A 12190-nucleotide genomic window follows, 5' to 3' on the forward strand; every position below is an offset into this window, starting at 1 on the left:
TATAATAATTAATCATATATTCATATGAACATGTAAGTCAACAATAAACAATCAAATAATTCTCCTAGTCCCACTAGCCTCCCAGTCTCCTAGACTGACACTCCTAGTCCCACTAGCCAAATTCCTCCCAGTCTCTAAGACTGCTCTATCATCCACCTCGACCTCTTAGATCGAGCCTCGGCCTCCAAGACCGAGCCTTAGCCTCCAAGACTGAGCCTAAAACAACAACCATCTACCTCGATCTCTAAGATCGAGCCTCGGCCTCCAAGACCGAGCCTCAGCCTCCAAGACTGAGCCTAAAAATAATAAACATCTACCTCGATCTCTAAGATCGAGCCTCGGCCTCCAAGACCGAGCCTCAGTCTTCAGGACTGAGCCTAATAATGAATAAATGACATGTGCTCAACATTTGTTTGTAAAAACGTTTTGGATCTGGACTTAAGTGGTATGCAGAAAAATGTTTTCGTGAGAGCCCTAGTGATCATAGTCTAGACTCAAGAAAGAATCCTAGTTCGCTATGATCAGAGCTCTGATACCAAGCTGTCACACCCTGGCTTTGCGGAAGCGTGGTTAATTTGTGTGACTTCTTAATACCATAGCTTAATCATAACAAAGCTATATGAATTTAAAACATGCAAGATCATCCATTGAGAATCAAATAATAAAACATTGTCTTAACGGGTAAACACCCGACAACCATAAACTTGTCTAATTCATTACGACCACAAACTTTAAAATAAACACGGTTCGGGGACTGTGACTTGTCCAGGAAAGAGTCACAAGTCTCGAACCTTGGATGACCTCGGGCCTAATGCAGCGGAGAAAACAAACCATACCGCGCCAGATCGTTAGTTTCCTGAAATACATGTAAGTTGAAAAATCAACAATAATGTTGAGCGAGTTCATGCGAAAGTGAGTAAATAAAACATTTGTGAGTATAAAAATAGTTGTGGTATGTAGCAGTGTAAGAGGACTTGTGATCACCAATGGTTTGCAAGGCCACTGACATATGTGAAGTGCAAATAGGGAGACTCAAACCTAGCAGATTTCGCCACGGCAAAGTATGTGGACAAAGTCACCCCACGGTCCGTTTCTAGTTTGGCCGGGGGCTGGGCTCGCTACACCCAGATAGATCTACCGCTCCTGTCCCTCGGTCCCTCCATGAGGACTAATGGCCCCATGTTGTTCCTATCCACTCACATGATCGTATAACACCTCCTTACGTTAAACATACCGTTGTAAAGTACTCGTAAATCATAGTAACATGTATTTCACCCCCGCAGTTAAGTAAACTGAAAACAGTTAGAGAAAAGGGGGACATGAACTCACAGTGGTGCGTCTCTACCAAGTAAATCTCCTGATCAAACCGCTGTGCGACGACCTACACGTACTAAATCTATTAGACGGACGGCCGTGTCTTAGCTTAAGGTTTAAGTTTTTGGGAAATAGTTAGACAACTATTTCGTACTTACACTTAGTAATTATTTGGTAGATATTTTCCTTCCCAAGGATGGGGGTTTTAATACATGCGCGTTCGTAAGATTCGAAATATATTATTAAGTCTCACTTAAAATATATTTTATTTCTACTCCAAAATATAAATATTTTTTTCCCAAAAATATTATATTTTATTTCATATGATTTTCCCAAAATAATACCTTGACAAAAATACGCGTTCAGCAATATTTCCTTAAAATGCGTAAGTTACGTTTTAAAGGTCGGGTGGTATTAACTATACCGTTGTAACTTAAATATTTATCGTAAAGGCGTTCGTATTATTTTGGAGTCGTTAACATTTGGTAATATTATTTTTACTCTAAAAATAATATTCGCGTAGTTCACAAAATAATCATAAACATCTCACAAGTGTGGTTATGAAAAATATATACTAAATATACATTTATCAAGTTTTTATTTTGTGAAAATCCCACCTCCGATATTTTGTAAATAAGGTCGTGGCGAAATTTACATTTTGAAAACAAGTTAAAAATACATTTATAACACTTGTGATGAAAATATTTCCAAGTGTTAGGTTTTTGGAAAAATTTCGCCAGAGTTTCCCCTGTAACTGGAGGTGGCCACGCTTTCAAGCGTATCATTTTCTTTTAAAATCCAAATCAACAATGTTCCCAACATTAACAAACAATATTTCAAACCACCAACTAGTCAAAATAGTTATAAATCGCCAAAAATTCATGAACTTGCGGTTTATCCAAAATATGTAGTAACTTTCCTTTATTTTTAGTGGATCTTCGTATAGATCAATTTGGTTTCTTGAAAATCTTGTTTTTAAAGAAGGTACATTTCTACAACTTCTTGTCCAAAATTTATAAAAATAATTCTTTGTTAAAACTTTTTGTTACACAAGTGTCTATACACTTGTGTGTTCACAAAAATCACTTTTGTTTAGGAAGGATCCGGCTTTAAACTTATGATTTCATTTTACACTTGGTCCTTCGAAAATACCACTTGTAGATCCGTAGATCTACTAGTTTAGAACTCCATTTTGTAAGAAAAATTGTTTTTACACAAGTTCATGGTTATAAGTAGTAGTGGTCTTCATCTAACCACTTTTCACACTATAACATACACTAGGTCATGTTCCATGAACATGACTTAGTCGGGTTAGATGGCGATCCGACTAACACTAGCATAAAACATCACTAAATAATCATAACAAAACAAGTCTTATAAGTTTTACACCATTATTCATCCATTAACCATTTTTTTTTATCTTCTATAGTAGACTTTTAAATTTTGTTCATACATGTTCATAAATTTCAACCGTCAAAATTCTTATTAACCACTTTAGAATAGATCAAAAAGGCGTTTAGAGTTACTTACTACTAGCTCGAGGCTAGGGAAGAAACTAGTCGAAAAACGAGTGGTTAAAAGCGTTGAGGTGAGGTCCTTGACGATCCGCAAGCACCGGGCTTTCTCGTATGTGACCCTTTACACTTGTAAGTAAATAATGTGGCTAGAAAAGAATTGAAAGTGGGTGGATGGTGCTTAGTGGGGTTCGGCCGAGAGGTTTAAAAGAGGGGAGGAAAGATGGAAATTTTTTTGTGTTGGATGAAGTAAATGGATGGACATAAGCTCCTACTTGTAGGCTAATACATTCTAAATACCCAAAGGAAATTGTGTATTCTTGATATATGACATGGGGAAATAAATTAATCAAGTTGTAAGATAATGTTCCCTATGGGGGAACCGAACTTGGTTACATGGGGGGTTTTTGGTTAGTTTCTAATTATAAGTTAGGTAGTTTTAGTTAGTTAGTTTAGGAATTTAATATTAGTTATTAGTGGGTAGTAAATTATAACGGGTGTTAGGGTATTCGGGGACCCTAACTGGCTCAGAAAAGAAGAACAATGTCATGTCAATATTTTTATGCTCCGCGTAAAGTCCGGTTGTACGGTTGGATATTGATCCGTTAAAGCGTTTAGTAAGCATTTAAAGTGTCGTTAATATTATTTTTAGTGACTCATTAATTCACCAACACTTTGGAAGGTGTCTAGTAATATTTTTTCAACTTTTTGCATTTTACTAGTTTAGATAAATGCTGAATTTTAATTAAAGTGCAGAATTTTTGCACTCAAAGTACGTTTTAGGCACATCCGGTCACTATAATTATCACCTAGTGACGCAGTTCTACAATCCTTATATCCCTACACTCACCACTAGTGTAGTAATCATTTTTGGCTCATACAGGCCTTAGAGGCAGTATCTGCCTGGTGCTAGTTATGACAGCACGTTCAATAGGTTATCCGTTCATTGTGCTACTGTGCTTTTGTGCATCATGTTTGTCACTAAAGTTCAGCATGTAAATAATGTAGTGACAGTAAATATAGTATGATGCAGGAATATACAAGTACTAGAAATCAAGTAGCAGTTCATCAGCAATTTCAGTTAAGCACAGTAATTAACCAGCAATTAATTATTAATTAAATAGTACGGATACCTGGTTTAGTGAGGGTTGTCACAGATGGCAGCCATCGTTTTGTCTCCGGCGACGACTGGGTGGTCTCCGGCGGGGTCAACGAAAGAGTGATATTAGCAGAGAGTTTGGGAGTGTGTTGGACTTATAGGATAGGATGAAGGTGATACATATACTAACACAGTTTGATTCTCGATTGGAATGCGTCATAATTTCCGAAAAAGAAAGAATTAATAGTTTGGAGTCTAGGTTCATTCGCCCCTGGTATGGAAACTCGGAATCGCAGTTAGGCACCGAAAATCCGCGAGGGCTCAAAGGGAAACAATAATGTCGTTGACATGTTTGGCGGCAACTTTGAAAAGTAGGGACAAGATGGCATCTTGACTTATATTTTCTTTCATAATAATTAATGAATGTATTGAATTGAAATTCCAAATTCCAAATACTTGCAAATGAACTAAAACGTTTAATTAGTTGAGTTATACTAATATTCGTTAATGATAAAATAATTTCTATAATCCTTTTTTTATAATTGTAATATTAATTAAATAAATAACTTGTATTGATAATTAAATTACTAGTAAAAAAATCTTTAAATGGTGATTTTAATTCGCGAGAATTTTCCAAGGTTTCAAAGGTTAGGATTCGGATTTCAAAACGGGTAGAATTTCGGGATACTCATTTTTGACTGATGTTACAACACAGAACAGTTATCGGCTCCAGTATCAAATAAACACGAAGCATATATACCATTTAGGAGGAACGTACCATTAACCGTGTTGTTATCCGCTTGAGCCTGGTGGGCATTGATGTTTAATGCACGTCCGCAGGCTGCTAGCTGCTGCTGTTGCTGAGGCTACTGCTGTTGATGTTGTTGCGGCTGTTGCTCTGGCTCTTGCTTCACCACTCTATTGGGGCAGACATTTGCGAAGTGGTTGGGATCACCACATGCAAAGCAGGCTCTTGCATGAGCTGCAGGGGCAGGAGCTGCTTGTTGGCCTTGGGGAGCAGGAAGGAGAGCTGGTGGTGCAGGAGCTTGACCTTGAGCTTGAGCTGGAGCTTGGCGGGGACCAGTACGGCAATTGGCAGTAAAGTGGTCATACAGGTTACAGTGAACACAAAACCTGCATGCAATCCCAACAGGATGATGATAGGTATAGGTAGGGCAGACCGGGTGTGGACCAGTATAAGCACGCTTGGCCGGTGGTGCATTGGTCACCGGTGCCGCTACTTGGTGGTTCTGAGGTTGCGGTTGAGCAGGGACAGCTTGGAGTGGTGCGGCGGCTGTGACAATGCAATTCTTGTTGTTGTTCTTTCGCTTGCGGCAGGAGGACTTTGAAGCTTGCAGAGCGGCGGTTTCAGCGGTGGAAACGGCGGTAGCTTGATGAAGACTCTTCGGGGCGTTCTTGAAGTACCTAGCGAGAACTCGCTTGTCATTGATCTCAGCAGCGAGTAGGTAGGTCTTTTCGATTGTTGTTGTCTTCGCGGCTAGCACGAAGTCAGCAACACAATCTGGTAAAGCACGGATATACTTCTTGATCGTCATGTCAGGTGTTGCCACCTGGCTTGGACAAATGATACTCAGCTGTTTGAAATGGGCAGTTAGACCGGCGCCACCATCCTGTTTGATGTTCCAGAACTCGTTCTCTAGCTTCTGGAGCTCGTGGGGTGGGCAGAATTCCTTCATCACGAGTTCTTTCAACTCATCCCAAGTGAGCCCATAGGCTGCATCGTTCCCACGTCTGTTCCTTTCGGCAGTCCACCAATCCAGAGCCCCGGATTGGAACACGCCAGTTGCGTTGACAATTCGTAGGTGGTCAGGACATCCGCTCTGGCGTAGCGTGACTTCGATTGAGTCGAACCATTGAAACATTGCGCTTGGTCCGTCAACGCCCGTGAAGTCTTTTGGGCCACAGGCCTTAAACTGCTTAAAGCTGAAAGTACCCTTTGGAGAGTCAGTCCTTGATTCCTCAGAGGACTTGTTGGCGTTCTCATTAAGCTCACTGACAATTTGCGGGATAACTTTAGCCATCTGCTTAGCGACTAGAGGAGCGATTCGCTTGTCAGCATGGTTACGACGAGCGGCGCAAGAGTGATGCGATCCAAATGACGACATTGTCCGCAACAGACATCGCCATAGGACTCAAACACAAGTCAATTTAATCTAGTATAGTCTACCGCGCTGGTCAAAACTACTTATATAAAGCACAGGAACACGTCTACACGTAAGCATATAATCAAGTAGGCAGATAAACCAGATAGGCACGTAAACACGTAAGCACATAAGCACGTAGAACACACAGGCACATAGGCACACCGAAACCATGCTAAACACTATATTTTTCACGTATTCACCTATATATATTGCACGTATTCTGTGACAACCCGTGGATCCCGATAATTATATTGTTATTATTATTATTATTATTTACTATCAATATTATCATTATTTATAATATAATAATAACTGCGACTAGAGGATCATACCGTTTAACCAAACATATTTAGCGTGACACACCCATATTTGGTTGCGCGTTCTGAACGAACTCGTTTTATATATCAAACACACAAGTGATATTGTAACGAGTTCATAACCTTGGGCCAAGCCTAACCTACACACTCTAAGAAAACCCTACACTATATAAACATATTAACCCTCACCTCCCTTCATTTGTTTTTAAAACAAAAACCTAGCTACTTTAAAAAAAAAGAAAAAAAAAACAACAGCCACGCATCATAACATTCTCTCCCTCTCGTTTTGATTCCGGTGACCGGAGTAGAATTCCGGCAACCAGAGCACACCCAAACCTCTACTCTGGTTATACATTCCCTGTAAGACGACGGCGGTGGTGTGGCAGCCTCGGCGGCCAGCGAAGCAACCCCATGTCTCTCCGGTTCGTGACTTGGGTGAAGGACCAGTCAAGGCAGAGGTGGCTGTGGTTCCATTCGGTTCCGGCAGGTGACGACGAAGCTGCAGCGACGTGATGAAGATGACGGTGGGTCTCGGCAGAAGTTGAAGTTGGTGGTTGTTCCGGCTAGCGGCGCCGGCGACGGAGACGACGACGGCAGCAGGTGGTCCGTGAACTCGTGAATCACTGGGTCAGTTATGTCCATCTGTGTTTGTTTTGAATTTCTTGTGATTTATGATTGTGAAATAAAGGTATCAATATGATTGTTGAGCTGTTGATTTTGAATTGATTATGAAATATGATTACGTTTATGTTAGTTTTGGTTTTGAGCCAATTAAGTGGTATTACATTGAACATATATCATATGTCAATGATTGGTATTGAATGTAATACTTGAAATAACTGATCTCACGTTTATGTTTTGGTTTTAATAGAATAAACCGATTATTTGTTTTGGTTTTGGTTTTGGTTTTATGTCAATGATTAATTTGAACAACTGATACCTTGAGCATATATCACATAGAACAGTTATTTTGTTTTGGTTGGTATTATTTGAAAAACCAAATGGATTGACAACCTGTCGACTCGTTGCAAGGGACAAGCTTTCATTCGAGGATTGATTTACGAGCGAACTATTACCAGAAGGAAGCCCAAGGGGAGAATGTTCGTAAAGCGGCTTATCAGACGCAATTCGGCCATACGACTTTGTATTCCATGACCTTTGGGGGAATCATCACACCAGCAGCTTTCTGGATCATAAGAACCGACCATGCTATTGGGTGACGTTTGAATCCTTTCCAAGAGAAAAAAAAGGAACATCATGGACAGCCTTGTATCTTGTTTGAGAGCTCCTGAGGGAGGAGCCACACCGTGCAAAGTCTTGATAAATGTAACTTCTAGATTTGAGAGGTACTTTTTGGGTCATATAATCAACGAAGTGGGAATGTACGTGGATCTCGCTAAGACCCGTTTTGGTTGGAAACTGATCGACCACAAAGGGTCCTTTGAGGATACAACAATTTCTTCCATCTCGCTTGATAGTATCGCAGATTAATCACAGGATTTTCGAAGAACGCGTAGCTTAAATCTCTTTAGCACAGCCGGGTGCTGTGTTCGTGAAAGACAGAACATGAGGGTGTCTTTTCAGCTTTCGAATCCCAATTCTGCAATGCACTGAGCATCGTCTTTACCCGAGGGCGCGGGTGATTCGGTGGTATATTGTTATAGTTCGAATCAGACTCCTAGTTACACGTCGACGCAACACGAGAGAGTGATGATTTACGTAATGGAGTTACAAGGATGAACTGCACGACACACAACAGGCGGTGGAAACCATGGTCTTTGAATTTACTTGGAGGCATCACTTGGACGGTACCAAATGCATTACCTAGACCGATCGCAAGGGCCTCCCGTATACCGTTGTTTCGAGGGAGCTAAATCATGCAGTGACATCACTGGATGGAACTTTCGAATGGTTGCGAATGTCCGATTTGTGGCAAGGCATGCACAAATCCTTCAGCTCACGATCATGCGTGAGCACTACTTAACACCGACGAACGAATGGTCGAACCAAACAAACTAATGAAGACATGCTGCAGCCATGTGCTACCGATTTTGTCCACGGCTGGAAACAACACCTACTTCGTTTACAGTTGATGGAACTCAACCTTATGTGAAACAACCGTACCCTAGTACTGGTCACTCGGGACGTGCGAACACAATTAAAAGCGTTTGGGTTATTGTTTGCATACTGTACCAGCTCGCGTCGTCGACACGAGACTTTTGATACAAACGCACACACCAAGGTGAGGCAACAACTTTTTACCATAAGCATGCGTCCCTGTTTTGGGACAACACACCATTTCATCGGTTTGGGAAATACACACAGTACCCCTGGCTTAGGGCTACACGCGCGTCCTTAGAATAGTACACATTCCCGGGTGTTGGGAACCACTACTATCCCTGGATTGGGACTGCTTTATATTTCCAAATTAGAGTACTACTAACGCTGGATTGGGGAGGAATACTTTTCAAACTGATGGTTCTGGAGGAATACTTTTAGATGTATTGGTACAATTTCGATGATTTGTTGATAAACCCATTTCGTTGAGGAACCGGCTGAGGCTACAACCCCCCCCCCCCCCAAGTGTTGTAAGGTAACCATAGATCGAGTTTGTTGAAACTCACGTCATGGACCGGGGGTCTTCTCGAGAATTATATTGTTATTATTATTATTACTATCAATATTATCATTATTTATAATATAATAATAACTGCGACTAGAGGATCATACCGTTTAACCAAACATATTTAGCGTGACACACCCATATTTGGTTGCGCGTTCTGAACGAACTCGTTTTATATATCAAACACACAAGTGATATTGTAACGGGTTCATAACCTTGGGCCAAGCCCAACCTACACACTCTAAGAAAACCCTACACTATATAAACATATTAACCCTCACCTCCCTTCATTTGTTTTTAAAACAAAAACCTAGCTACTTTCAAAAAAAAAGAAAAAAAAAACAACAGCCACGCATCATAACATTCTCTCCCTCTCGTTTTGATTCCGGTGATCGGAGTAGAATTCCGGCAACCACAGCACACCCAAACCTCTCCTCTGGTTATACACTCCCTGTAAGACGACGGCGGTGGTGTGGCAGCCTCGGCGGCCGGCGAAGCAACCCCATGTCTCTCCGGTTCGTGACTTGGGTGAAGGACCAGTCAAGGTAGAGGTGGTTGTGGTTCGATTCGGTTCCGGCAGGTGACGACGAAGCTGCAGCGACGTGATGAAGATGACGGTGGGTCTCGGCAGAAGTTGAAGCTGGTGGTTGTTCCGGCTAGCGGCGCCGGCGACGGAGACGACGACGGCAGCAGGTGGTCCGTGAACTCGTGAATCACTGGGTCAGTTATGTCCATCTGTGTTTGTTTTGAATTTCTTGTGATTTATGATTGTGAAATAAAGGTATCAATATGATTGTTGAGCTGTTGATTTTGAATTGATTATGAAATATGATTACGTTTATGTTAGTTTTGGTTTTGAGCCAATTAAGTGGTATTACATTGAACATATATCATATGTCAATGATTGGTATTGAATGTAATATTTGAAATAACTGATCTCACGTTTATGTTTTGGTTTTAATAGAATAAACCGATTATTTGTTTTGGTTTTGGTTTTGGTTTTATGTCAATGATTAATTTGAACAACTGATACCTTGAGCATATATCACATAGAACAGTTATTTTGTTTTGGTTGGTATTATTTGAAAAACCAAACGTGAATCAAGTGGACAAAATCAAAGTTATTTTTGTTTGGTATTATTTGAAAGAATGTTAGGATGAGTGTTGACTGACTGTTGCTAATCGATTTGGAGTAGGGATGAATAAAGTAGGATGATATGCACAAATGGGCTCGAATCTGACTAATGATTAAATAGGGTATGGATTAGGTAATCAATGTTGCTGAATGATAAGGGTTTTGATGTGTTATTGATAATTAAAAAAAACTATTAAGAGGATTAGGGCCGTAGAGCATGGTTCGAATTTGTATGAAATGCCATAATAATTGATGATGATTTGATGAATAATGGTAAATATAAAATGGTTGTTTGATTCAAAGAGCATGGACGATAAACTACGTACTATTTGTTTGATTCTCATCGCACACTCTGTTTTGGAATAGAAATATATTGGGGCGTACACTATTAACGATCGCACACTGCACGACCGCACAAATTGTATGCCGCACACATAAGTTTATGTCACACATCTTCAACGTGACCGCACACTCATATTTGGTGCAGGTACTTTGGTGGTCCACACACATATACACTGTTCATTTCAATTTGTGATTAACTGTTATGATGCAAAGTATCTGTGAATACCTACATGTTCGGTATATCATATGATGATTGTTACATGTACACTACTTGCTAAATACTTGTTAGATACGTGCAATTAATACGTGATTACTTGTATACCGTCCTAACAAGTGGTAACCATAATAGGGTGTGGTTGACCAACTCAGGACAAACGCTTTATTTACCGAGGAAAGCAAAGGTGAGTTCACACTATTTCCAAGGCATGGGATTCCCGGTGGGTTGGGAATGGGATGGAATGACTACCCGCACTTTCTTCACTACTAGACTACTTACCACCGTACTCGGATTGGGAAGGACGCCGATACTAAAACCTACGTAAAACCTACGTACCATTGTCCTCGGTTTGGGAAGGACACTAGTGTTAAAACCTACGTAAAACCTACGTAAAACCTACGTACTACTGTCCTCGGATGGGGAAGGACACCATCGCTAAACCTACGTAAAACCTACGTACCATTGTCCTCGGATTGGGAAGGGCACTTACATAAAATCTACGTAAACTCATACTTACCACTGTCCTCGGATTGGGAAGGACACCTATAGATGCTACTAGTCTAGTAATATACAACATGGGAAACCCCCACTAAATATCATAAAAAGGTTTGGGAAACAGGATAAACTGGTAATTCACATGGGAAGCCCCCACCAACTATGGATATGTTTGGAAACAGGGTAAACCGGTGAATCATATTTTCAACTATGGGGTAAACCCCACGGCAAGGAAGCCAACTAAAGACAAACTATGTTTTTGTAAGCAATTTAAAACGAACACCCAACTGTGAACTCGCTCAGCTTTTATTGTTGACTCGTTGTTACATGCCTTGAAGGTCTTTAGGTCCATAAGGACTGGAACTTGCTATCTGGGAAGCTGGAGTGGTCATGGGTCGAGATACGTGGAAACACAGCACAACACAGAGAGCTTTTACATGTGATTTATAAACACTTAACGAATTAAATATGCTTCCGCTGTAAACTGTGAACTATTGTAACACCTACTGTTAATTAATGAAAGTTTTATTTTCATATACCTATGAGTTCAATGTGATTAATGGCTAAGATCCTGGTACGTCACGCGCCCCGCGGTATTTCCACATGTGGTATTTTGGGGGTGTGACATATTCACCTATCATTCAAGGTCGCGAGGCGCGTTCGAGAGTAGCGATTGCGAGTAGCGAGTACACAGCGAGTAATATTGCGAGTTGTATAGCGTAAGTGAGCATCATAGCATGCGATTTGTTAGCGTATTGAGATGGATGTGCAGTGCGGGTTGTGTGTGAAAGCGAAAAAGCGAAAAGCGTACAAATCACCAAAAATCGAAACACATAAACATGTAAAACCACATAAAATTTCACATAAAAGCGATAAATCACAGAGTCAGCGGTTGCGGATCCAGAATCGAAACACGTAAAATCGGGAATAGATTGTCTCGGCTGATAGACATCGACTACCCAAAGTGAT

At 40.7% G+C, this 12190-nt stretch overlaps 1 long non-coding RNA gene across 1 annotated transcript; it reads left to right on the top strand.

The window, feature by feature from the left end:
- Positions 1–9352: 9352 nt before the first annotated feature.
- On the top strand, positions 9353–11757 carry LOC110940406. Its single transcript, XR_002593115.2, has 3 exons — positions 9353–9752; positions 10859–10910; positions 11560–11757. It is a non-coding gene; the product is annotated as an uncharacterized LOC110940406 (long non-coding RNA).
- Positions 11758–12190: the final 433 nt, after the last annotated feature.

The sequence above is a fragment of the Helianthus annuus genome, chromosome 5 (genome assembly GCF_002127325.2).
Source record: "Helianthus annuus cultivar XRQ/B chromosome 5, HanXRQr2.0-SUNRISE, whole genome shotgun sequence".
In the NCBI taxonomy this organism is placed as follows: Eukaryota; Viridiplantae; Streptophyta; class Magnoliopsida; order Asterales; family Asteraceae; genus Helianthus; species Helianthus annuus.